Consider the following 25,491-nt stretch of genomic DNA (forward strand, 5'->3'; position numbering starts at 1 on the left):
ACTGAATGGGAGAGAGATTCTTTTCCTACAGTACTCGGTTATCATAAATGAAGAGCTCCTTTCTCTTTGTCCAAATTGATATGTCCCTCTGTTGATTTTATAGAACTAAATTTTAATCTGTGTTCATTTTCATAATCTTTTTTCATCATTTTGTTTCTCTCTGTTGCCTTTTTAATCAGGAAGCTTAGAAACAAATCACAGATCTTGAAGGAGAATCTTATTTGAGAGCTCTTTGAGCTAAGATATGCAAATTAAACCAACAGTGAGATACGGTTTTATGTCTGGAATAGGCAAAGTGAGTGAAAAGAAAATGATAATACTCAGTAGGGGAGAACGTGCAGTGAATCCCTGCTTGAAGGATTGTAAATTGGTACCATCTCTCTGAAAATCCATTTGATAATACAGCAAGTCATAAAAATGCCCATGTATTTTGACACAGCAATTCCCCATTTAAGCATATATTCTAAGGAAATAGTAAAATGGTATTGGATAAGGATTTAGGAATAAATATATTCATTACAATGGAAATAGCAAAATAAATAAAGGGGAGATAAACCAAAGTCTAGCCATAGGAGAATGATTTTAAGATGATGACACGTCCATATGACAGTAAATGCTGTGAGATTGAATTTTTTTCTCAAACTGGATAAAAAACAGAATGTTTCTCATGATTTCAAGTAAGTCTATAAATAATAAGCACAGAAAAATGTATCGAAATAAATCCATCATAACATGAACCATGTTTTTCCAGTACGGTAGAAAATTAGATGATTCTCCCTTTTTTAAGCCCCTCTACATTTTCCAGATACTTCACAGTAATGATGTATTGTTTTTATTTTAAAGATAAAACATTAGAGATGTTGAACTTATTGATTAGAAGGTAGAAGACTAGATTCTTCCACTTTTCAATGCCCATTTTGCTTTCAACAGTTGGATTCCTGCCATTCCTTCTCTACTGGAATTGCTCCTCTTTTTTAAAAGCATCTATCTATCTATTTACCTGACAGAAAGAGAGAGAGTGTGTAAGCAGGGGGAGCAGCACAGGGAGAGGGAGAGGCAGGCTCTCTGCTCGATCCCAGGATCCCAAGATCATGACCTGAGCTGGAGGCTGATGCTTAACTGACTGAGTCACCAGGTGCCCCGGGAATCGCTCTTTCAGAGGTTGTTTATTCGGCCCTTCAGCTCCACTGCCCTCAGTCTCCCTAATTTCTCTGTATCATCTTACACCATCGGTTATCCCTTTATTCCTTAATAAAGGAATAATACCAGCTTTATCTAGACATAATTCACATACAATAAAATTCACCCTTTTAACATGTGCAGTCACTCCTTTATTAAAATACCCTTCTTTTTAAATTTCTATGGGCACTATCCTAGTTTGTTTGTTTGTTTGTTTGATTCACTGGGAATCACCCATATGCCAGGCACCTGTTCTCCTAACTTTACTCCGTCTGCGGTTCCTCTTCAGTCCTCTTTGCTGGGTCCTCCTCCTTTGCCCAGCCCTCAAATATCAGCATCTGTGAAGCTCTTTTCTCTCTCTCAGCCTCGTGCCGGTAGCTGGTCCAGTAGATGCTCTCAGCTCACCTCAGCCCAGTGTATCTCCTGGGTCCCTTCACCCACACACACCATGAAGGCCCGCAAGCTCGCAGGTCCACGGCTAAACTTGCCTTTCTGTGTCCCCAGCCTGACATTTTCATTCCCGTGCCCCTTTCTGTATTTCGAACCTGATCAATGCTGTCGCAGTCCTACAAGTCAATCATAATAGTTCTAGCACACGTGATTATGATTGTTTTTCCTTTACTTTCCTATTTAACGTATCTTGTTGCTATAGCTTTCAAGCTGTGCCTATAACCAGTGCTTTGGTTTTGCCCTTGTTACCTTGTCATCTCTCAGATGGGCAAAGCGGTCATCTTTGGGGAACCTGTCTCTATTTTCCACACAGATTCTATCAAAATAAAGTTCCAGCTCTTTGGCTCAGGAGACATACCAGACGTATATGATCTGATCCCAGACTACTTTTCCAGGCTGGAATACACCATAGCGTCCTGGAACTCACCTGCTCTCCAGCCCAGTTTGAGAATTCATGATCCCTGGGCATGCAGCCTTCACTTACCCATAACAATGCACTACTTTCTAACATCCGCTTTCTCCTCCATCTCTACTCATTAAAATATGGCCCATTTTCCAAGACGAGTTCAAAGGATCCACCTTCTAGGAAGTCCTTTGTCATTTCCCTAACCATGAGTAACTTTTCCCACCTTTCATTCCCATGGCTATTTGTCTGGAAACTTCTAGCACTTGCCGGACTCTACAAGGCCTTTGCAATTTTGCCATTTGTGTTGATTTCCCGCTTACGCTAATGGAGCCAGTGAGCCTTATTTCCCTTGTATGATTCATGATATTGGCACAGGATGCTTTGCAAAATGAACGCTTAATATATATTTGGCATCAAAAGGGTACTCAACGTACTGATATTTTCATCTTTAATTTGATTTCTAATGCACAGTGTTCAGGGCCCCCTGAATTGTCAGATTACCCTACCGCCTTGCCACCTTCCAATATCTCTGAAAGTTTTGAAATAGTAACAAGCACTTACTTTTTTTGGAGCCAAGTGGCTGGCCTCATGGTCTTGTCACCAGAACCAAACTGATGGGAAAACACTCTAGGACTGGTCACCTAGCTTTGTCTGGGCTCCACTCTTTGCCCCAACCCACCAGTGATACCAGATAACACTTCCCCCTCATTCAAGGAAGCCACATTTCCCCTATGCCAGGGGTTGGTCTGGCCAGTTTGGTGAGCAGAAGTAGTTCAGAATCAGGTGTTCTGCTCTGCAACCATAAAGAGAATTCATTTCCCAGAATCTTCACCTGTTAGAATCCTCAGCAGGTGGCAAAGAGAAAAGACAGGAAAGGGGCATTTGGTGCTCACTACCGGAGTCAACTTGGACCTAAAATATCCATCAACATATGCTCTTGAAGGTTTTTTTACAGCCCCCCAATTAAAAACAAAAACAACACTCTTACATATCAAATTGCACTCACACTGTTGTTCCATTGTAATGATTTCCTTCATTGGTATCTTCCAATTAAACTAATCCCCAAGTTGTAAGAGGACTTTTAACCGCCCTACAGAACTGAAGGGAATTTTCCATCTAATCAAAGCAGGAAACCTATCTCGATTTCCTAATTTAATTAACCTAATTAATGTATGTAAGTACTGACTATTAATGTGTTTCCAGGATGTAATTTGTTCTTTAAAAGACGCACACACTTCCGTTCTTGTTTTATTTTCATTCAAGTTTGTCTCTGAGAAGCAGGCTCCCTGCTGAGCAGGGAGTCCACTTCGGGGCTCAATCCCAGGACCCTGGGATCATGACCTGAGCCGAAGGCAGGGGCTTTAACCCACTGAGCCACCCAGGCACCCCTCTCTGAGAATCTTTTGACTCAATGCTACCTCTTTCCTCCTGGGAAGAATTTTTAAAATACATATAATGAAGTTTTTTTTTTTTTAAAGATTTTATTTTTTATTTAACAAAGAGAGAGAGACAGTGAGAGTGGGAATACAAGGAGGGGGAGTGGGAGAGCAGGCTTTCCGCTTAGCAGGGGGCCTGACGTGGGGCTGGATCCCAGGACCCTGGGATCACAACCCGAACCAAAGGCAGATGCCCAACAACTAAGCCACCCAGGCACCCCTATAGTGAATTTTTTTTTCTCTTTTTTTACTTATATAATCTACTAGTATCAGTGAAAGTGCTTTTCTTTAGTAGAAGTTAAATCTTTGATACTATCCAATATATTCATTACACCTTATTAGAACAGCAATTCTGGCTAAAGAGAAAAGACAAAGGATCATTTTTAGCATGAAGAAAAGGGATTATGTATAAGAACACAAAATTAAGGAATTTCTTTATAATTTATTCTTGGCTCATTTGGTTCTAAGTTATTTCGAAATTTGGAACAAATGTGCAATAGTACATAGAATGGATAACTTCATTAATTCCTCTTGATAAGTGTAAAGGCTAAATTTGAATCAAGGGAATGAATTGTAGCATCGGCTATAGGAGGAGAAGGGTCAGTAATAGACTAGACACAGCCCAAGTCTCTTTCCCCTTCTGTGAGCTCTTAAGCTGCCATTGATGATGTACAAACAACCATGAGCATGCCCAGTAGGCAGGCAGGACTGAGCACCTGCCTTGTGGGAAGTGTTTACATATGTTACCTCTCACCTTCAAAGTAACAGGGATGGTTGACCAGCTCTATTTTATGGATGAGAGCTCAGGGATGTTACATGGCTTGCCCAAGGGCATCCAGAAAGTAAGCAGAGTAGCCAAGTTCAATCTCATAGGGTTTAGAACTGGGGCGACACTAAGAAGAGTTGGTAGAGTAAATCGTTCCCTGATGAGAGGATGTCCTAAGTTTAAATGTTTGACTCCAAGCATCCCACGTTTTATCCTTTATTTACATACACATTTCTACTCTAGCCATTCTTGAGTGTCTCAAGTCCTCCAGGACACACCTCCAGTCAATCCCTTTCATGAATTTACTACCTCCTGACCAGCTTCAATGTTTTGCCCTATCACTATCATGGCTTCCTTCAAATGCCCTCCATATTTTTGCTACCTTTATTATATTCTTGTGATAAAGCCTTCATCCTAGCTTACCTTAGTTCATGGGTCTGCTTCTGAACAGCCGCTGGAGACTCTTCTCACTTTATATACAGTATAGGAAACCACAACTGGACATTTAATCCTACTGGTGTTTGTAGCATAGACATTCCCTTTTCCAGTCTCTCAGATGGCTGTTTCACACCTTCATCTTTCCTCCAGAGCCAGCCTCAGAAGAGGATGGTGGATCACCTTGCATTGAGAAATAGGAAAGCCCCACCCTCATCTTCTTGCCTCTTGGTCTACCAGCCTGATTCCATATTAACTCATGCTCTCTGCTTGTCTCCTTTTGCACAGATAGGGATAGCTCTGCTCCTAGCAAGGGCCCGGCCTTTTTTCACTGTGCTCAGAGTCCCAGCCTATCTTGCCTCCCAAACATTTTGTGCCTACAGTGAGCTGTCACCCCCACATAATGAATTGCTTTCTACTAGATTATTCCTATCGGAGTCTAGAGGTATCTCCTCTCCTTGAAACAAAACAGTCTCCTCTGCCCTGTGTCTTTTTTTAACTATTTCTTTTGTCCCCTTCACAGAAAATCTTCTTTTTTCTATAATCACTGTCTCCCTACCTCATATGGATTCCTCAGCCTTCTTCCAATCAGGCATCTCTCCCTGTTAATCCACTAAGAAGCTGTCATCAAAGTGATAATGACCTTTCTGTTGCCAAACCCAATAGTTATCTTTTTCCATATCATTCTTTTTTTTTTTTATTAACATATATGTAGTATTTGTTTCAGGGGTATGTAGGTCTGTGATGCATCAGTCTTACACAATTCACAGCACTCACCATAGCACATACCCTCCCCAATGTCCATCCCCAGTCACTCTATCCCTCCCTGCCTCCACCCCAGCAGCCCTCGTTTGCTTCCTGAGATTGAGAGTCTCTTAGGGTTTGTCTCCCTCTCTGGTTTTATCTTGTTTCATTTTTCCTTCCCTTCCCCTCTGATCCTCTGCCTTGTTTCTCAAATTCCTCATATCAGGGGGATCATATGATAATTGTCTTTCTCTGACTTATTTCACTTAGCATAATACCCTCTAGTTCCTTCCATGTCATTACAAATGGCAAGATTTCAGGGGTTTTGATGGCTGCATTATATTCCATTTTGTGTGTGTGTGTGTGTGTGTGTGTGTGTGTGTGTATTTATATATATATATGTATATATATATATACACACACACCACGTTTTCTTTTTTCTTTTTTTTTTTTTTTAAGATTTTATTTATTTATTTGACAGAGAGAAATCACAAGTAGGCAGAGAGGCAGGCAGAGAGAGAGGAGGAAGCAGGCTCCCCGCCGAGCAGAAAGCCCGATGTGGGGCTCGAACCCAGGACCTGGGATCATGACCTGAGCCGAAGGCAGTGGCCCAACCCACTGAGCCACCCAGGCGCCCCCACACCACGTTTTCTTTATCCATTTACCTGTTGATGGGCATCTGGGCTCTTTCCATAGTTTGGCTATTGTGAACATTGCTGCTATAAACATTGGGGTGCACATGCCCCTTTGGGTCACTACGTTTGTATCTTTAGGGTAAATACCCAGTAGTATAATTGTGGGGTCATAGGGTAGCTCTAGTCTCAACTTTTTGAGGAACCTCCATATTGTTTTCCAGAGTGGCTGTACCAGCTTGCATTCTCACCAACAGGGGAATTTGTTATATCATTCTTGACCTCTCAAGAACATTTGACAAAGTTGACCATTACTTCCTCTTCAAAATTCTTTTGTCTTTCATAACACTGTAATCTCCATTTCTCTTTCCTCACTGACTACTTCTTCTCAGGGTCCTGTTCTCCTTTCCCTCATCTGAACTTGAAGTGCCCCTTAGGTAAGTTATTGGCAACCTTCTGTTTTTTATTTGTATACTCTCCATAGGTGGTCTCATTCAGCCATGTCAATGCCAGTGACCCCCTCACTGCCCACGTCTAGCCTTGTCTATGCTTTAGAACTCCAGACTCAAAGATTCAGTTGTCCACTGGACATTTCCATGTAAGTTGAAACTTCTCCTCAGACTTAATGTGGGTAAAGCAGAACTTTTGATAACCTCTCAGGAAGCCTGTTTGTCCCAGGACATCTCTATAAACACCGTTACCACTGGCTCAAGTTATTCAGGTCAAAAGTTCAGGAGACATTTGTCTTCCTTTTCCTCTCCTTAACATATAGGCTATATACAAGTCCTAGAAGATCTAAGTCTCAAAAAATCCTGGATCAGACTTCCTCACCCTGTCTTTACCACTGTCATTTCAGAATAAGACACCATTTTCTCTTGCCTATAATAGTCTCCTGGCTGGTCCTCCTACTTCTGCTATTGGGGTCTCTGCAGTCCAGGCTCCTCCAGCATCCAGAGAGACCTTTACAAAGTGAAAATAGGATGATTATGTCACTTCTTTATTTGAAGCCCTCCAATCACTTCCCGTCATACTTAGAATAAAGTTCAGAACTCCTCACTCTGATTATGCCCTGCTGACCTTCCAAATATTATCTCCTCCATTCACCTCACTCATTCTGTTTCTGCCACACATTCTCTCCCCACCCCCTTTCTTGAACCAGCTCTTCCTTCTTCTGCAGTCTTCTTCTTGATCATGATAGGATGGGATGCTTCTTTTTTTCAGAACTCAACTCCAGTGTTTTATCCTTAGAGAGAAGACGTACTCTCATTTCCCTTTTTCATTCTTGACTTGAAAATGATCTGATAAAAAATGGCTTATTTTATGATTTGCTGTGTGGTTGGTTGGTTAGTTAGTTCATTCCTCTCTCTCCCAACCAGCTCCATGAGAGAAGGACCTTGTGTGAACCCCTTTCTGCTCTTTTCTCCATGCCCGTATCTATTTTGTTGATGAAGGAGTGAATGGACCAGTATGCCAAAAAGAAAATACACTCACAAGTCTTGTTTCAGGGATCATAATGGACAGTGAAAAGAATGGTTTGATACAAAAAGCAATGAAACTGTTTGTCTTAAATGTTAGTTTGAGGAACTTGAAATGTGGAAATAAAAACAGTAATAAACCATTCAGAACTATTGAAGATTGGGGAGGGGTCCATACGCCAAAAACTACCCTGAAGTAGCTGCGTGTTCTGTCATTTTCTTTTTTTTCTTTGTTTGTTTGGCATTTTCAATACAATTTTTTAAAGATTTTATTTATTTATTTGACAGACAGAGATCACAAGGAGGCAGAGAGGCAGGGAGAGGGTGGGGAAGGGAAGCAGGCTCCCTGCTGGGCAGAGAGCCCCATGCGGGGCTCAATCCCAGGACCCTGGGATCATGACCTCAGCTGAAGGCAGAGGCTTTAACCCACTGAGCCACCCAGGCGCCCCTTCAATACAATTTAATTTTGTTTCCCTGTCATGGTGGAAGGACCAAAGAACAATGAAATGACACAGCAGAAAAAACAGCAACATTAACTCAAGTAATTCACAGATGAAATTACCAGCCCTTAAATCCTTGACAACTTACTACATTTTTGTAAAACATAACGTATAACTTTGCTGTCTTTTGCCATCTGAGGATCAGCTGAGTAGGTTGGACAGCTGTGAGTACCTGAGTAGAGCTTCTTACCCAAACTGTGCCTCTTCAAGTGTGTCCAGGGGGATGCTCCTGTCCTACAGGAGGCGTAGGGTCCACTATGACGGTCCATTGCTTCTGTGCCCTTATTGTCTAAGGGCATACCTGCTATTGTGCTCTGGTTGATCAGTTCACTTACATGTTTACTGAGCACTGCATGTACCAGGCACTGTGCTGGGCCCAAGGAGGCTGCTGTTGCCTTCCCTTCCTGCCCAGTTGCTTTATCCCCTCCAGGTCTCCCACATACTGCCACCTGTCACACCACTTTGTCCCTTAGCACAGGCATTAGTAGGAAATATTTTTCTAGCTTAAAAATATTCCCAAAACAGAGACTATGACTTTTTTTCATTGATTGCTTATGGAGGTGGCTGCCCCTGATTAGTATTGATCAGTATTTTCTTGTAACGATCTCTTAATTTAGTTCTGTGGAGTCCATTGGTTAATGGGTTGATTCCAACATTTCCTTAGTTTCAGGCACTGAAGTAGATGCATGGATGCAGAAAGCAAAAGGACCCTGTCTTTGCTCTCTGAAATTAAATCTGGTGAGGAAAACCGTGTTTACACTTGGCCTCTAACCATGTAGTTTTTTTGAAAATACGGAAGAATGACCTCTAAAGACCCAGGGTCCATCCAGTACATAATTGCAAAGGCTTCAGAGACCGGTTGAAAACCCAGCTCTGCCACTTACTAACTGTGGACTTGCAGAAGTTCCTTAATATCTCTGACCCTTGGTCCTTCATATGTCAAATGTCAGGAGAGTTAGAATGTAGGAAAAGCACACAGAATAAGTGTTCATAAATAGTAGCTACAATTATAATAAGAAATTATTGTTATTTGACCCTCTTATTTAAATATTAAAAAGTCACCAAGGGTTACATACATAGATGAGCAACATTATAACAGACCCTTTTTAATATTTTTGTTTATTGAGTTGTTTTCTGGGGGTGGGGGCAGCGACAATCGTGTCTCTAATTCAGGCCTTCTGAGGTTTTTGCTTATTCTGTAGAGAACCGTAGTACCCTGTAGTGAAATCTTTGAGTAGCTTCTTGTGAGTAAGGGACTTGACTGAATACCCCATCCAACCCATTGGTGCTTTGCTGAAGGCAGGTTTTGGCTACCTTCCGTAAGTGCCTCACGTACACTGTGCCCCCTTCCCTCTACTCTGGTTTTCCACCACCTTCCAGTCCTTCTGTCACCAGCCTTTGCAAGGAGCAACACAGATTTATGACTTTCCTGACACACCAAGTGGGATACCCAAACTCTTCTCAGGGACCTGGGCTCTTCATGAAATCTGGTCTGGTTTATTAGCATGGATGATTTAAGGTCTTCTAGTTCTAATCTGTGACTAAGTGACAATTACAGGACTCTATTTTATAGCATGAGCCGTCTCCTAGACTCCGCCAATGGCATTGCCTTTGAAAACTTGAGTTTATATATGGCAGAGGGAGGCGCTATCCACTAGATCGTAGAATGATGTTTGTCGTGTTTCCTTATGGGTCAGAGCCTTGGTACTGGATATGATTTCTTACATTGAAAGCCTATCTCACCTGGGCCGCCTGGGTGGCTCAGTCGTTGGGCATCTGCCTTTGGCTCAGGTCATGATCCCAGGGTCCTGAGATCGAGCCCTGCATTGGGCTCCCTGCTCAGCGGGAAGCCTGTTCCTCCCTCTCCCTCTGCCCCTACTCGTGTTCCCTCTCTTGCTCTCTCTCTCTCTCTGTCAAATAAATAATTAAAATCTTAAAAAAAAAAAAAAAAAGCCTATGTCACCTGTAGTGAAACAAGCAATGGAAGCCACATTCTTTTCAAATTCACCAGGAAGTTTAAAACTTGCCTATAGTGGGCTTGACCCTTGTGTTCTTAGATAGCATATCCTACAGCGGGGTGCAAGCTGTTGAATTGTTTCTAAACGTTAAAAATCCCCGTGGACATACACAACTCAGTTAGTCTGGGGGAGAGGTCTGGAAACTTGCTTTGCCACAGAGGATAGTGTCAAAGCCCCAGGCTTCGATTCATTGATTCTTAAAGGATCAGTGGCAGCAACACAGCTGGAGAGGAGAGCTCTTAGAGCTTCTAGGAGCTCCTGTTCACCTGCCACTTAACTGTGGGCCAGGTTTCTCCCGAATTTTGTGCCTGTTTAAAAACACGTAACATAAAATTTACCATTTTAACCATTTGTAAGTGTCTACCTCAGGGGCATGAAGTACACTCCCACTGTTGTGCAACCTTCCCTGCCACCCATCTCTTGGAATTTTTCTACCTTGTAGAACTGAAACTCTAGAGCCGTTAAACAAATTCCCCATTCCTCCCTCCCCCCAACCCCTGGTAACCTTGTTTCTACTTTCTGTCAATGTTTGTCCTTTTGCCTTTGGCTTATTTCATTTAGTGGAGCGTCCTGGAGATTCACTGATGTTGCAATACGGGCCAGAATTTCTTTACTTTTTAAGACAGAATAATATTTCACTGTATGTATGTGTGGTAGTCTCCACTTATCCACAGAGGATTTGTTCCAAGTTCCCCAGCGGGTGCCTGAAACCACGGATCCTATAGGTACAATATGTTTTCCTGTACCTACATACCTACAGTAAGGTTTAATTTATAAATGAGGCACCATAGGACATTAATAATGACTAATAATAAAATAGAACAATTAGGCAGTGTACTCTAATAAAAGTTGTGTGAATGTGATCTCTATCCTTCTCTCAAAATATTTGAACATGAGCTTGCCCTTCTTGTGTTGGTGTGAGATGCAAGAATGCCCGTGTGATGAGATGAAGGGAGGGGAATGACGTGGGTACTGTGACGTAGCATCAGGCTACTGTTGACCCTCTGAGCCTTTGCTTCCAGGCCTCAGTTGACTGCAGGTAACCGAAACTGTGGAAAGCAAATATGTGGGTCAAGGGGAGGACTACTGTACCTCATTGTTCATTCATCTGTCGCTGGGTGCTCTGTGTACTTTTAAATAGGGTATAGTCGGGGCACCTGGGTGGCTCAGTGGGTTAAAGCCTCTGCCTTCAGCTCAGGTCATGATCTCAGGGTCCTGGGATCGAGCCCCGCATCGGGCTCTCTGCTCCACAGGGAGCCTGCTTCCTCCCCTCTCTCTCTGCCTGCCTCTCTGCCTACTTGTGATCTCTCTCTCTCTGTCAAATAAATAAAATCTTTAAAAAAAAAAAATAGGGTATAGTCTATGTGATCTTCCCAGCCACCATAGGCTCTCCTTATTGTTCGATATTTGAAGTGTCTTCAAAAGTTCCAGGTATTTGTTCACAGGTGCAGGCTAAAAAGTGGGGTTGTTGATAGGCAAACCTATCCCTGCTGAGCTACAGAGCCCGTGAGTCCCCTCCCCCTCCCAGCTTCCTGTGTGCACCAGCCACTTCTCAAAGGTAAGGGTGACAGACATGGTGCGTGCAAAAGGACTTTGAAAGTCACAGGTTAACAAATAGCTTAAAATTACATTATCCTTGTTAACATTGAATGTTTTCCAAATAACAATTTATGTGCTTTTGAACTATCCAAAGAAGATTTGCTCTACAAGGTTGAATTTTTCACAATATAAGAAGATCCTGTTTTCTCCAAGCTATCCTTAAGAGCCTGCTTCTTATCTGGAACCATAACCCAGACTAGGTACTCGGAAAATATTTGAACACTGCAGTGAATAGCAAGGGATTGCACTGGTAAAAAGCAGGCCCTGTCCCAGAACCGGTTGACTTTTTGCCAGGCATGCCTTTCTGCTTTGTGGCCAGAAGGTGGAGCCATACCATTTCAAATACTCTAAGTGTGGTTTACACTTCAGCCTTCTTAGCATGTCCTCAGGGATTTCAAATAGAATGGGGCCCGTTATTGATATATCTCACATCACCTGCTATTTCAAACCTTCAGTCCAAAATACTTAATGAATGTTTACATAGAGAAAAATTTGTAAACGAATGTAAGAGAGAGGGGCGCCTGGGTGGCCCAATGGGTTAAGAATGCAAGAGAGAGGGGGCGCCTGGGTGGCTCAGTGGGTTAAGCCGCTGCCTTCGGCTCAGGTCATGATCCCAGGTCCTGGGTTCGAGCCCCACATCGGGCTTTCTGCTCGGCAGGGAGCCTGCTTCCTCCTCTCTCTCTGCCTGCCTCTCTGCCTACTTGTGATTTCTCTCTGTCAAATAAATAAATAAAATCTTTAATTAAAAAAAAAAAGAATGCAAGAGAGAGTAAAAAATTAGCGTAGGGTCCTTTTACATAGTGAAAGAATGAAGGAGTGAACAAATGATTCGTTTGAAAGCCTATTATAGAAAAAGTGAGATTGGAGAAAATGGTCCAGTACTTTCATGGGTGCAAACCACAGTCCCCATTTTTGGGCCTCTCCTCTCTTAACATTGTAGAGTGAAAGTCAGGGGTCTAGTTATAAACATCTATACTATATGTTTTAGAAATGCAAAGCCACAGAAGTCCGTTGAATATGGGAAGTGGACTGTAGCCAGAGTTGATGGAGTGGTATTCGAAGCCCATAAAGGAGTTAAGGTACCTTTGAAAGATGAAGAATAATAATGTAAGAACAAACTGTGTTATAATATTTCCGGTTTTATTATATAACTTTTCTGTATCCTACTAAATGTGACTTTTAGTACTGCATTCATATTTGCTCAATTCTATGAGCAAATTAATCTGTAGGATTCTGGGAATGGATGAGAATGTTGAAAAATCATTTTAGACTATTCCTTTTCTTTACGCGGAATGCCTAACATTTATGAACTACATTCCTAAAAACTCCAAGATAACTTCAAATAAATCAGCATAAAGGAATCGATTCTATTAGGATAATTTAAAAGACATCTTAATGGCATGTGATCTTGGTTTGGATTTTTGTGGTTTGATATAACCCTACGAAATTCATGGGCCTTGGAGCGTCTCCCAAGTCCCAAGATTTTAGGAGATGGCTGGCTCTTTCTTCACTCCTCTTGACTTTCTGACATTAAAAAAGCAATGTGCAGGAGCAAACGTGATGCTAGCCATCCCAACGAGGGTGGCATTTTTCTTGGCCAAACTCCTTCCATTTGGAAAAAAGCAAAAACACCAAACCAGGTAGAAATGTCCTTCCCTTGCCAAGCTCGCCAACCAGTCTATTTCATATTCTTTACTCTCAGGATACTCAAAGTGGTTAAATAACTTGGTCACCTAGAGCACCGAGATAGAGAGGGCAAGGAGATGAGTTCCTTCTCTGTGCAGCTGGCAGCTTTGCTCTGTTTGGCTGGCAGCAAGGAGCTCTGCCCTAACCTTGGTCCCTGCACTAGGAGTCCTAGCGGTAGCCTTGGGCATCAATCTGTCACCATCACCGGAAATAGGATCAGTGCTGGAAGTATTCAAATGACCCTTGCCTCCCTCCTCGCAGAATCTTCAGCACGTGAAAGGCAGCCCAAATCGCTCTGCTTTTCTAATAGAGGGAGGCCGGGCTAACATGCGAGCTCATTAGCCACCATTTTCCGTAGCAGGACAAAGAGAGCCCGCGCTGCTATCTGAGCAGCTCACCAGCTGGTACCATCTGTGGCAGGTTGCCACCAAGAGCCTGCAGACATCACAGCTGTTCCGCCCCGTACCAGTTGGCTCTAAACTTGTAAACAGGTACGCCAGCTAGGTAATGCACAGCGGCGCCCTGCGAGCCACCCGTAGGGAAGTAATGGGAACATCGTCCTGAAAGCGATCTCTTCCAGGTATCTGAAAGAGGCTGCCTAGGGAAAAAAACGCTTGTGATTCCAGAAGGACTCCAAATAGAAAAGCCTCAGAAGTTGTTTTAGAAACAGCTTCCCTCCTCCGGGAATAATCGTGGATTTTGTAAATCTCAATCCCAACGGACTGATGACTTTGAAAAATCAAAGCTACTTTTTTCCAGGTGGGCCGTTTTAGGGCTGCCTAGTACCATTCCATTTTAATCTCGATTTCTTCTTATTCTTCTTGGGACACACTCAGGTTTTAATTTTTGCATAGTCCTCCATCAGTATTCTGCTTCTTCTTCTTTTTTCCTCTCTCTCCCTTTAGAGGCATGCTTCTGAGCGTCTGGCCCTCTGTAAGGTCAGGTCAGCTCACCTTTCTTTTCGTCGAATACTATTAAACCACCCATCCATTGCAAGTTCCTGGAATTGCCAGAGGAGACACCTTGGGGACGCTGGCCATTCTCTGGAGACCAGTGTTCCTCCAAACCGGAGCCGCGTCCCACTCAGGGGCTTCTAGTTGAAACCAGCAAGCCCCACTCTTCGGGATTCGGCTTCAGCAGGTCCGCCGGGTTCCCAGGAGCTGCTGACTTTGATGCCGCTGGTTCAGGGACCCTACTTGGAGAACCACAGCTGTAGGTCAACATGCAGGTTTCCAGACTTGGTTGAACATAAAATCACCTAAACAACTTATGACAAATGCAGATATGCTGACCCTGTCACCAAATAGAATACTAACATCTACAAAGTAAAATGATATACAATTATCAATCTTTTATTTACTTACTTATTTATTTTTAAAGGATTTTATTTATTTGATAGCAATCACAAGCAGGCAGAGAGGCAGGCAGGGGTGGGGGGGGGAGCAAGCTCCCCGCTGAGCAGAGAGCCGGATGCGGGACTCACAATACCAAGACCCTGGGATCATGACCTGAGCCAAAGGCAGAGTCTTTAAGCCACTGAGCCACCCTGGTGCCCTTTTTTTTTTTTTTTTTTTTTACAAGTATCAATTGTGAAGTAGATTTCTCTCCCCCCAAACCCCATGGATATTTTTAAAAATCTTTATCCTTCAAGGGGCGCGTGGGTGGCTCAGTCAGTAAAGCCTCTGACTCTTGATCTCAGCTCAGGTCTTGCTCCCATGGTTACGAGTTCAAGCCCCATGTTGGGCTCCACACTGGGTGTGGAACCGACCTAAAAAAGAAAAAAAAATCGTTTACATTAAAGGTGTAGTGCTCTGCCCACGAAGCAAGTTCCTGGCAGCAAGAGTGCTTTCCTTTTTCTGAACAATCGAATTATTGTATATTTCCTGTTCTTACTACTGTTTGAATGTGGACTTTTTAAAGATGGGAGTTTCACCGGAAAGTTCTTGGAATTCTTCTTGGGGCCTTAGATAAAGCAACTGTTAATTTTTTATTTTTTTAAAAGATTTTGTTTATTTATTTCAGAGAGAAAGAGAGAGAGAGAGCACAAGCAGCGGGAAGAGCAGAGAGACCCCCTGCTGAGCAGGGAGCCGCATGTGGGTGTTGTGTTTCTGCATGTTGGTTTTTCTCTCTTTCAGTGCCTCTGCCAGTGTCCCCACCCCCGTGGGAGTTTATGGGTACTTTTCCAAACAGTCCACTGATAAGACCTGATGAGGAAAAGAACCACTGAACATTTTTCTGACCCTGGGACACGGTACAATCTAAGTCCTATGCTCCAGGAGCTCAGACTTCAGGATTTTAGGGTCTGTTCTAGAAGTTTCTGTTACCTTTATTAGACAGCGAAGGTCCTGGGACCCAGTTTTTGGATATTTGTTACTGAATCCCCCAGTAGCTAATTGTATAGCTAGTTTTCAAAAGAAATACTGTGATTTTTACTTCAGAGAAATCATCAGCTACTTGTCTGTTTTTTTTTGAAACATAGTGGATGGGAATGAAGCATAAAGTGGAAGGGATTAAAGTGCTGTTATTTACACGGAAAGTTCTCTGATAATTTATAGCCAACCCATTCAAGGAAGTAGCCTCTAAAACTGTAAAATGTGTCTTTTAAAGTGTTCACAAATGACTTATGTTAAAGCAAAGGGGTTACTAAAAGCAGAGCACTAAGACCTGTTTCTCTCTTGAGTCATTTGTAAACATCAACAAAAAGAGGGCACAGAAAATCTTCCCTAAAATTGCTATAAACCTCAAACAGCTGTCCCCGGTCTCCCATCAAAGTCCTTAATGCCTGTGAGGGCTGAGTGGTCAGTGAGGACTGGACTAAAGGGTTATGCCTTTGAGAAGCACATTTGAAGCCTAAGAAAGAAAGGAGAACAGTCCAAGAAAAATCTGCCAGAATTTAATGACCTCTGGAGCAATGGTTTTATCTGAGAAAACTGGATAATATATCTTTTTTTTTTTTTTACACATCGAGTATATGTGGAGACCCTTACATCCACCTTTGCCAAGTGCGTTACAAGATGGTAGTGTGACTCTTGGCAGATTAAATGTATGGGTTTGCCATCTTTTATCACAAAATAGGTTGCATCCAACTACTGCTTAATTTTGACAATACATTCATGAGATTATAACTGGTTTTCTAAGAGAGAACTGCTTAGAATTTAGGGGAAGTGCTTTTATCCTGGCATGTAGAAACGTAAATGAGAGGTGTGGTACAGTCTTAGAAGGGTTATATAGGCTTTTTTCAACAGCTTTCAATGGGGAAGCTAATACTGCGATCGTAAGCAGTCTGCTTAGTGTCATATATTCAGATTTCCTAGACCCTACCTTCCATGTAACTACCTTCCATTTGTGCTACATTTAACCTCTAACGATTTGTTTGTATTACATGTAGAAAAGAATTGGTAGATTCAAAATCAATGTATTTGATGTGTACCAAAGAACTACTTTTTTTTTTTTACATTTAACTTCAATTAGCCAAGATGTAGTACATCATTAGTTTTTGGATGTAATGTTCAATGATTCATTCGTTGCGTAGAACACCCCGTGCTCATCTCACTACATGCCCTCCTTAGTGCCCATCACCCAGCTATCGCAATGTATTAAAAGTATACTTATTTTTTCTGAACTACATTAAAAGTATTCTTATTTTGTGGATTATACTCAATTTCTGGAATAATTTATTCCAACCCACATTTAAGAGTTAAATATGCAGCTAGTATGTACTCCAGACCTGGCTGGAGGGTGAACGTTGACAAGAGTAGGGTTTCAAGAACAGCTTGAATAAGCAGATCCCAAAAAACATAAAAACATGCTTAAGTACTAATTTCATAATAAATTATCTTTATACAGCACCCTAGATATAAATACTTAGTGGTTAGGAAAGTCTAAAGATTGATATTTCAAGCAGCATGGTCTGTGACCAAAAGAGAAATCACATCCCTCTGGCAAATCACCCGCTCAAAGCTTATAACTCCCCTCCCCGCACCCTGCCCCAAAACACGAATGCCAAGTGGCCAGTCCCCACCTCAGAGGCCCAGAACACTTGCCCTCTGCTCAGTGATCTGGGGAGTCTTTGGTAAACTTTTTTGTGCATGCCAAACTTTTGCTACTGTTAATAACTCACTTAGTGTGAAGCTGTGTTTTAAATAGTGTGGGAGCAAGTAAGGGTAGATGGGAGTGAAAAATATATTCTAGGTTCTGCTCTTTGAAGGCACATTCCAGTAACCCGAATCTAGCCAGCAGGCCTTGGAAAAGCTAAACATCCAAGGTCGAGAACTACCCAGCCGTCAGGCCTTGCAGAATTATTTTTTTTTATCACAGCGCGCGCACACACACATACACACACACACACACACACACACACACACACACACACACATCTAGACATACAACACACATGTAAAATATTTTTTTTCCCACATAATACATGCTTGGTAACCACATGCTTGTTGGTGAGCTGAATCTAGCTCTTTGGGGTTTTGTATTCAAACTTCTGCTACTTGAGCTCCTCAGGTAGCATTCACTCCTAACAGGCTAGTGGCCACATTACCTATTTTCCCAAATAACAAGCACTGTTTTAAAGAGCTTTCTTCTGCATGTATGTATTTATATGTGCCTCTGTACATAGGCTCAGACACGCTGTGCGGTTGCTGCTGCCGCCTGGACTGTCTGGGCAGCCAGCTCTGCCATTGGCTCCGCTGACCAAGCCCTGCCGCCCAGCCTCTGCTCGGCCTTTCGGAAGCCTCGGGTTCTAGGGGCTTGATGGGAAATGCTTGTCGCCATCTCATGATAAGGGTGAAAGCTCAGGCGACTTACCTCTCTGGGGCTCTCCTGGGAATGGAAGAAAGACCTCTGATTTCACTGTTAGAATTTTCATTGACCAGTGATTTCCTGTATCTATATCGACAGTGAAAGCAGTTTGCCACGTAACTGAAGATGTGTTAACAGTTGCGGCGGATTCGGAACGCTTACGGAAACGTTAGGGTAGAAATGAAATTGACACCAACTGCTTGTGCTTGCACATTTCACGAGTGACTTTGAAACTCACCTGATCCCACTGAGATGGGAGGCAGCCCAGACCAGTCTCCTGCTCAACACAAGTCAGACTCAAGCAGGCATATGCCCTCCTGGGGAAAGGTCCAGGGGGTCTCTTGCTGTGCTCTTTTCTCTCCACACTTCTTAATACCTTGGACAAGGAGAGCTTGTGGGGAAAGGCACCCAAATCTCTACCTCCTTTCCAGAGTTCAGACTGTCAGGAGATGCTTGGGAGCACTGAAAATGGCCCAGTAGTAGGGATGGGAGACACAGTCCCCAAACAGGAAGAAGAAAGAGAGCAGACGGTGGGCTGGTTCCTGCCCAGGTGGGAAGAATGGAGGAGAAAGTGATTCTGGAGCCTTGAGGGTCTGATGCGAACCTATGGACACTGTCATGCTGCAGGATGGGCTCTGTGAGGGAACAGCTTTGCCTGATTTAATGCCAGGAAGCATGGCTGTGCTGTGTACTTGTGATTATGCTGGGAGGTGGTTCTCAGAATCTAAAGTATGGGAGAACCACTAGGAAAATTGCTAAAAAACAGAGTTCTGGGTCCATTCCCAGAGGTTCTGTTATAGTGGCCTGGAATCGGGCTTAGAAAAGTGTGTGTTTAACCACTATCAGGGGTGTTTCTCATTCGGGTGGTCAGTGGAGGAGGTATATCTATATCTGTAGATATAGACAGGCATATATAATCAATTATTTTTTATTTTTAATAATTTTAATAATTAAATTAACTTACAATTAATAACTTAATAATTTTTATTTTAATTTATTATATATAATTTATTTAAATTCAATCAGCCAACATATAATACATCATTAGTTTTTGATGTGATGTCCAATGATTCATTAGTTGCATATAACACCAGTGCTCATCACATCAGATGTGCTCCTTAATCCCCGTAACCCGGTTACCCCATCCTCCCACCCACCACCCCTTCTGCAACCCTCAGTTTGTTTCCTGGAGCCCAGATTCTCTCATGGTTTATCTCCTTCTCTTATTTCTTCCCCTTCAGTTTTCCCTCCCTTTCCCTATGGTCCTCTGTGCTATTCCTTATATTCCACGTATGAGTGAAACCATATGATAAATGTCTTTTTCTGATTGACCTATTTCACTTAGTATACACCTGGGGGGCTCAGTCGATTAAGTGGATGGTATATTTTAAGAAGCACTGTCTGCTGTAGAGAATAGGGTCCAAGGCAGAAGGAAGCCTTTCTTTTCTTACAAATATTGGTCGTTGTTTTTCCTTGAGTATGGCCAGTACCACCTTGTCCCCCCACTGCTATGGGATAGTAGACATGGGAGCCCTAGCCTAGGTCTTCCCTACCTGTGATGGGGCATGGAAAATGCCCTGGGATTTCTAGGCCACAGAAGTAGATGCTAATGTGAGGGCAGGGGCAAGAGAAAGAAGCAGTGAAAAGCCAAAACTATCAGGAACTAATGAGAGATCCTGACTCCCAGGCAGGGGGCCAGGCTGCCTTCACCTCTAAGAACAACCGGTCATGTCTCTGCAGTGTTAACATTCTGGTCCTAGATAAATGGTAGTTGAGGATGAGAGGGAGTGGGGAATGAGCTTCCCAGGAGGCCTGGACTCAGTGGGTTTTAGTAAATGCTAAGGAGAGTGTAAGACCGTACCAGGTAGAGACATCAGTGAAAGCCAGGCAGGCCTTCCAGTGGAGGTGATCATATAAATGCACAAGGAAAAAGGGAAACTCCAGTTTAGGCAGAATACAGAAACATGGAAAACCAAAGACTAGAGGTGGAATCCAGAGACTGGAGGAAATTTCCAGATAAAGGATGTTTGTTTTGGCTTAGGAGATAATTGGGGAGGGGGGGTAGAGGATTGCTGAGTTGCCTCAGTGTTCCATGACGGAGAAAGTTCACTTTGCAGTTGCCCTTGTGTACTGGTTTGAACTGTGCCTCTCCCCCAAAGATAAGTCCATCCAGCACCTGTGAATGGGACTTTATTTGGTAAAAGCGTCTTTGCAAATATAATTAAGTTGAGGATCTCGAGGTAAGATCATCCTTGACTAAAGTAAGCACCAAGTCCAATGACAAGTGTCCTGAGAAGAGGAGAGGGGAGGGGAGGGGAGGGGGAGAAGCATGGTGGTGGGCATCGGAGTGCTGTGTCTACCAGCCAAGACACACCAACGATGGCCAGCAGCCCCAGGAGCTAGGAGAGAGGCATAGAAGGGGACTGTCCCCTGGAACCTCCAGAAAGAACTAACCCGGCCAACACCTTGACTTCTGGCCCCTGGCTTTCAGAGATGTGAGAGGATGTATTTCTATTGTCTTAAATCACAGAGTGTGTGGTAATTGTCAACCCTAGGAAACGAATACATCTTTCTCTCCATGTTGCAGATTTGGCAGCTCGGCTTTCCGCTTTGAAAATGCAAATATATTAGAGTTAAGGGTTTATTAGCCATTTTGAAGCAATTTTTGTTACTTAAACATTTTTTCCCTCCTAAGGATCTAGGAAAGAAAAACAGTTGTGAGTTGTTATCAGAGATCGGAGGAGAAAACTCTGGGAGTTGGAGTCAAACACTTATGCGTCAGGCCTACTTTGTTTCTAGCTGTTTGTCCACAGGAATGCTACCTGACCTCTCTGAAACTGAGTTTTGCTCTCCACAAAGTGACAATTTTAATGCTTATTTATCAGGCTGCTGTGATATAAAGAGTCAGGAAGACAGGCCATGTGAAGTTATTTGTAAACTTAGGAGTGAGTCTGTGTATGAGAGTACTTGTTTTGGAGCAGGGAATATTTTTAGAGGAAGAGTTGCTAGATTTGGGGAAGAGGTAGTGCTAGAATGAAGTAGAAGATAAGGACAGGTAGCCCCAAATCTCTGCTATACAATGTTTCCTGGTCTAATAAAAAAGGAAAGGAAAACTTGTCTTTTAAAATGGACCCCAGGACACATCATTCTTTCTGGCCCAGGAACATTTTATATTAAAGGGGCTTTGGTCGGGCGCCTGGGTGGCTCAGTCGGTTAAGCATCAACCTTTTGCTTCACGTCGTGATCCCAAGGTCCTGGGATCGAGTCCCACGTCGGGCTCCTTGCTCAGCAGGGAGTCTGCTTCTCCCTCTAACTCTGCCCCCTGCTCATAATCTCTGTCTCCCTCTCTCTCCTGTTCTCTCTCTTTCTCTCTCTCTCAAACAAAGAAATAAAATCATTAAATAATAAATAAAAGGACTTTGGTCAACTACTCTGGCATCCCAACATGGTTTTTAATATAATTTCTGTGAGTAAGAAAAATGTATTTGAGGTTCCAAATAATACAGCCACCAGCTTGTGAACTGGATCCCTTTCTCTGTGACATGCTGTTAGGAGCGTCAGTGCATGAGATGAAGGGACCTCTCAGTGTCCTGAGTTTATGTTGCTTCTAAAAGCTACTGCGGGGCGCCTGGGTGGCTCAGTGGTTAAAGCCTCTGCCTTCGGCTCAGGTCATGATCTCAGGGTCCTGGGATCGAGTCCCGCATCGGGCTCTCTGCTCAGCAGGGAGTCTGCCTCCTCCTCCTGTCTCTCTCTGCCTGCCTCTCTGCCTACTTGTAATCTGTCAAATAAATTAAAAAAAAAATTTTAAAAAAAAATTTAAAAGCTACTGCGTTCGTGTGTGGGGAGTCTTTTTGGTTCTAGAACAGTGCTTCTCAAACCTGGACAGTGTGCAGGCACTTCTAAAAAGAACAAGATTTTCTTGACTTCAATTTAATGTTTTTCACAATATGATCCTTAAGTGAATACAGCACAAAACTCGATATGCAATAGGATCTCATTGAGCCACGTGCTAGCTCTCCAGATTGTTGTTTTCTTTGCAAGCTGAGCAGGGCCCACATGGGAGCAACTACCTCTCAGGGACCTGTAGTTGGCATAGATCTTGGCACCAAGATTGTGTGGGTGTCTTCCAGCACGGGAAAGTGGAAATAATTGCCAGCAATCAGGGAAACTGCACACTGCAAGTTCCATCGTCTTTACTACCACCAAACCATTGATCAGCGCTGCAGAGAATCAAGTTGCCATGAACCCCACCACCACAGTTTTTGACGTCAGGTGCCTGATCAGACACAGATTCAGTGCCGCTGCTGTCCAATCTGATCTGAAGCGTTGGCCCTTCGTGGTGGTGAATGGTGCTGGCAGGCCTAAGGTCTAAGGGAAAGAAGAGGTGTCCTCTGTGGTTTTGACAAAGATGAAGAAAATCACAGGGGCTTAGGTTGCAGCTGAAAGGAATGTGCTCACCTTTGACTTAGAAGGTGGCACTTTTGATGTCTCAGTCCCTGCCATTGAAGATGGGATCTCTGAGGTCAAATCGACAGTGGGAGACACCCACTTAGGTGGAGAGGACTTTGGCAACCAGATGGCCAACCACTTTATTGCAAAGTTCAAGTGCAAATATAAGAAGAACAGCCACAAGAATGAGAGGGCGGTCTGTCACCTCCAGACTGCTGGTGAGTGTGCTTGCTAAGCATTCGTTGTTTTCGGCACCCAGGACAGTGTTAGATTGATTCTCTGTATGAAGGACTTGACTTCTATGCCTCTGTGACTTGTCCCTGATTTGAAAAATTAAATGCTGACCTGTTCCGTAGCACCCTGGGCCCGTAGAGAAAGCCCTTTGGGATGCCAAGCTTGACAAGTGTCAAATCAATGGTCTTGTCCTGATGGGTGGTTCTCCCCATGTCCCAAGATTCAGAAACTTCTGCAAGACTCCTTCAATGGAAAGGACTTCTTTCAATGGAAAGGAACTGAATAAGAGTATCATCCCTGATGAGGCTGTTGCTTATGGTGCAGCTGTCCAGACCACCATCCTGTCTGGAGGCAAATCTGAAAATGTTCAGGATTCCCTGCTGTTGTATGTCACTCCTCTTTCTCTTGGCTTTGAAACCGTTGGAAAAGTCATGAATGTCCTCATCAAGTGCAGTACTACCATTGCTACCGTACAGATGAGGACCTTCGCTATCTACTCTGACTACCAGCCTGGTGTGCTGGTTCAGGTTTATGAATGGGAATGTGCCCTAACCGTAGACAACGACCTAGTTAGCAAGTTTGAACTCAAAGGCATACCTCCCGGCCCCCGTGACGCTCCCTCTGTTGCAGTCATTTTTGATATTAATGCTAATGGCATCCTTAGTGTCTGCTCTGGATAAGAGTTCAGGAAAAGAGAACGAGATTACTAGCACTAGTGGCAAAGGCTGCTTCAGCAAGGAAGGCATTGAGCACACGGTTCAGGGAGCGAAGAAGTACAAAGCAGAAGAGGACAAGCAGTGGGACAAGGTGTCTTCCAAGAATGCCCTTGAATCTTATCCAGTCAACATGAAAGCAACTGTCGAAGATGAAAACTTCAGGGTAAAGTCAACAATGAGGACAGACAGAAGATTCTTGATAAACGGAGTCTCCAACTGCCTTGATAAGAGCCAGACTGCAGAGAAGGAAGAATCTTAACGTCAGCAGAAAGAGCTGGAGAAAGTGTGCATCCCGTCCTGACCAAGCTGTACCAGAGTGCAGGGCATGCCAGGAGGAATGCCTGTGGGCTTCCTGAGGGTAGAGCCCCTCCCTCTGGTGCTGCCTCCCCTGGGCCCACCATTGAAGAGGTTGGGTAAGCCAACCTGAGAAGAGGTCTAGTATTGCTCCATTTGAACAATGTTAGGACCCAAATTTGTAGCAATTTCCATGACAGTTTTAAAGTTGAGCTGCTATACCAAATAAACTGGACATTCTTCATCCTTAAATATGTAATATGTGCGCAGGGAAAGGAAATAAACATTTCACTTTCTAAGCACTGTGTTGTAAGTGGAAAATGCAATGTCTTAAATAAAACTGTATTTAAAATTGGCACCAGAAAATCAAATAAATAGGCACAAAATCCCTATGCTTATTGCTTTCACATAGGCCAAAGTATCAAATACAATAAAAAACTAAAAACAAGCACTATAAAATACTGGTTAATTTAGTGTGACTGATGATACTCTTTGCTACAGTTTAATCACTGATCACATGGTGAATGGGGTACTGAATGCTGACACAAGTTCTTTCGAGTTTGGCATGCCTGGTATTCTCTAGGACTTTCTCTATTGGAAATTCTGCAAACCCTAATTTGTGCAGTGGGCCATGGCCTTTACTAGCTGCAAATATATTGCCTGTTACATTTGACTCTGTTTCTTTTCTTGTTAATCTGTGAGAATTAGAGCAGTAGCATTTGCCAATGTTGCAGACATAAAAATAAATGCAAAATGGGCACTGGTCATCTCTAATACACCATGATCATCCAGACTATCCAAAATATGTCTATATCACTATGTTAAGTTTGTCATCTCAATGAAAACACCCCAGTGAAAATTTTCATAGTCGTAAGTCACGGACCACTTTGAATACATCTTTGGAATTCTAGCCGCTCACCACAGTTGAAAAACACTAGTCTATACAGAACTGGGTTTAGTATATGCATTTTTTTTTTCATTTTACATTAGTTACAAATGTAATAAATATTCACTGTAGACATTTTAGAAAATTTGAAGTAATTCAAAAAAGTAAAAGAACCATTGTAATGCCATCCCAAAGAGAAAAATCACCATTAACATTTAAATATCTCTTGTTTCCCTCTGCAAATACATTGTATACATACTGTTCTTACCCTGTTTAAGGACTTTTTTTCACTTAGCCAAACATTGAGGGCAGCTTTCCAGATTACTAAGTATTCTTCTACAATAACATTTTGATTGCTTTCAAACTGTCAATTCTGGGTGTCTGTTGGAATGTTCTTAACTGAATATATTATTTCCAGGTTTCTGCCGTCATAAACTATGCTGTGATAAATGTACTTATTCCTAAGTTTTGTTGCGTGTAAATAATGAGCCCATTTACTCATAGGATATTTTCCTAGTATGAGACCTTCTATATGAAAGAGAACGCAAAATTTAAAAGATTTGTGCACATACTAATTTTATGAATCAAATGTGTTATATAAAGATATGACATTGATAACTCATAGCTAGATAAGGGAGCATGGCTTAGGTGGTCACCAAAAATTACTTGTTTATTATTGGTACTTTGGGATAGAAGGGTTGACTTAAAATGGAAACTTTTTAATATCATAGGACGTCAATTTGTTTACATATAAAGGGTCTATTATTATTGTCTCAAATG

General features: G+C 42.7%; 1 protein-coding gene and 1 pseudogene across 2 annotated transcripts in view; both read left to right on the forward strand.

The window, feature by feature from the left end:
- Positions 1 to 25,491, forward strand: part of RCAN2 (regulator of calcineurin 2) — a 268,960-nt gene that overhangs the window by 72,394 nt on the left and 171,075 nt on the right. The window lies entirely within an intron of this gene.
- Positions 22,738 to 24,174, forward strand: LOC125102308 (heat shock cognate 71 kDa protein-like; annotated as a pseudogene).

This window comes from Lutra lutra, chromosome 6 (assembly GCF_902655055.1).
Source record: "Lutra lutra chromosome 6, mLutLut1.2, whole genome shotgun sequence".
Lineage (NCBI taxonomy): Eukaryota > Metazoa > Chordata > Mammalia > Carnivora > Mustelidae > Lutra > Lutra lutra.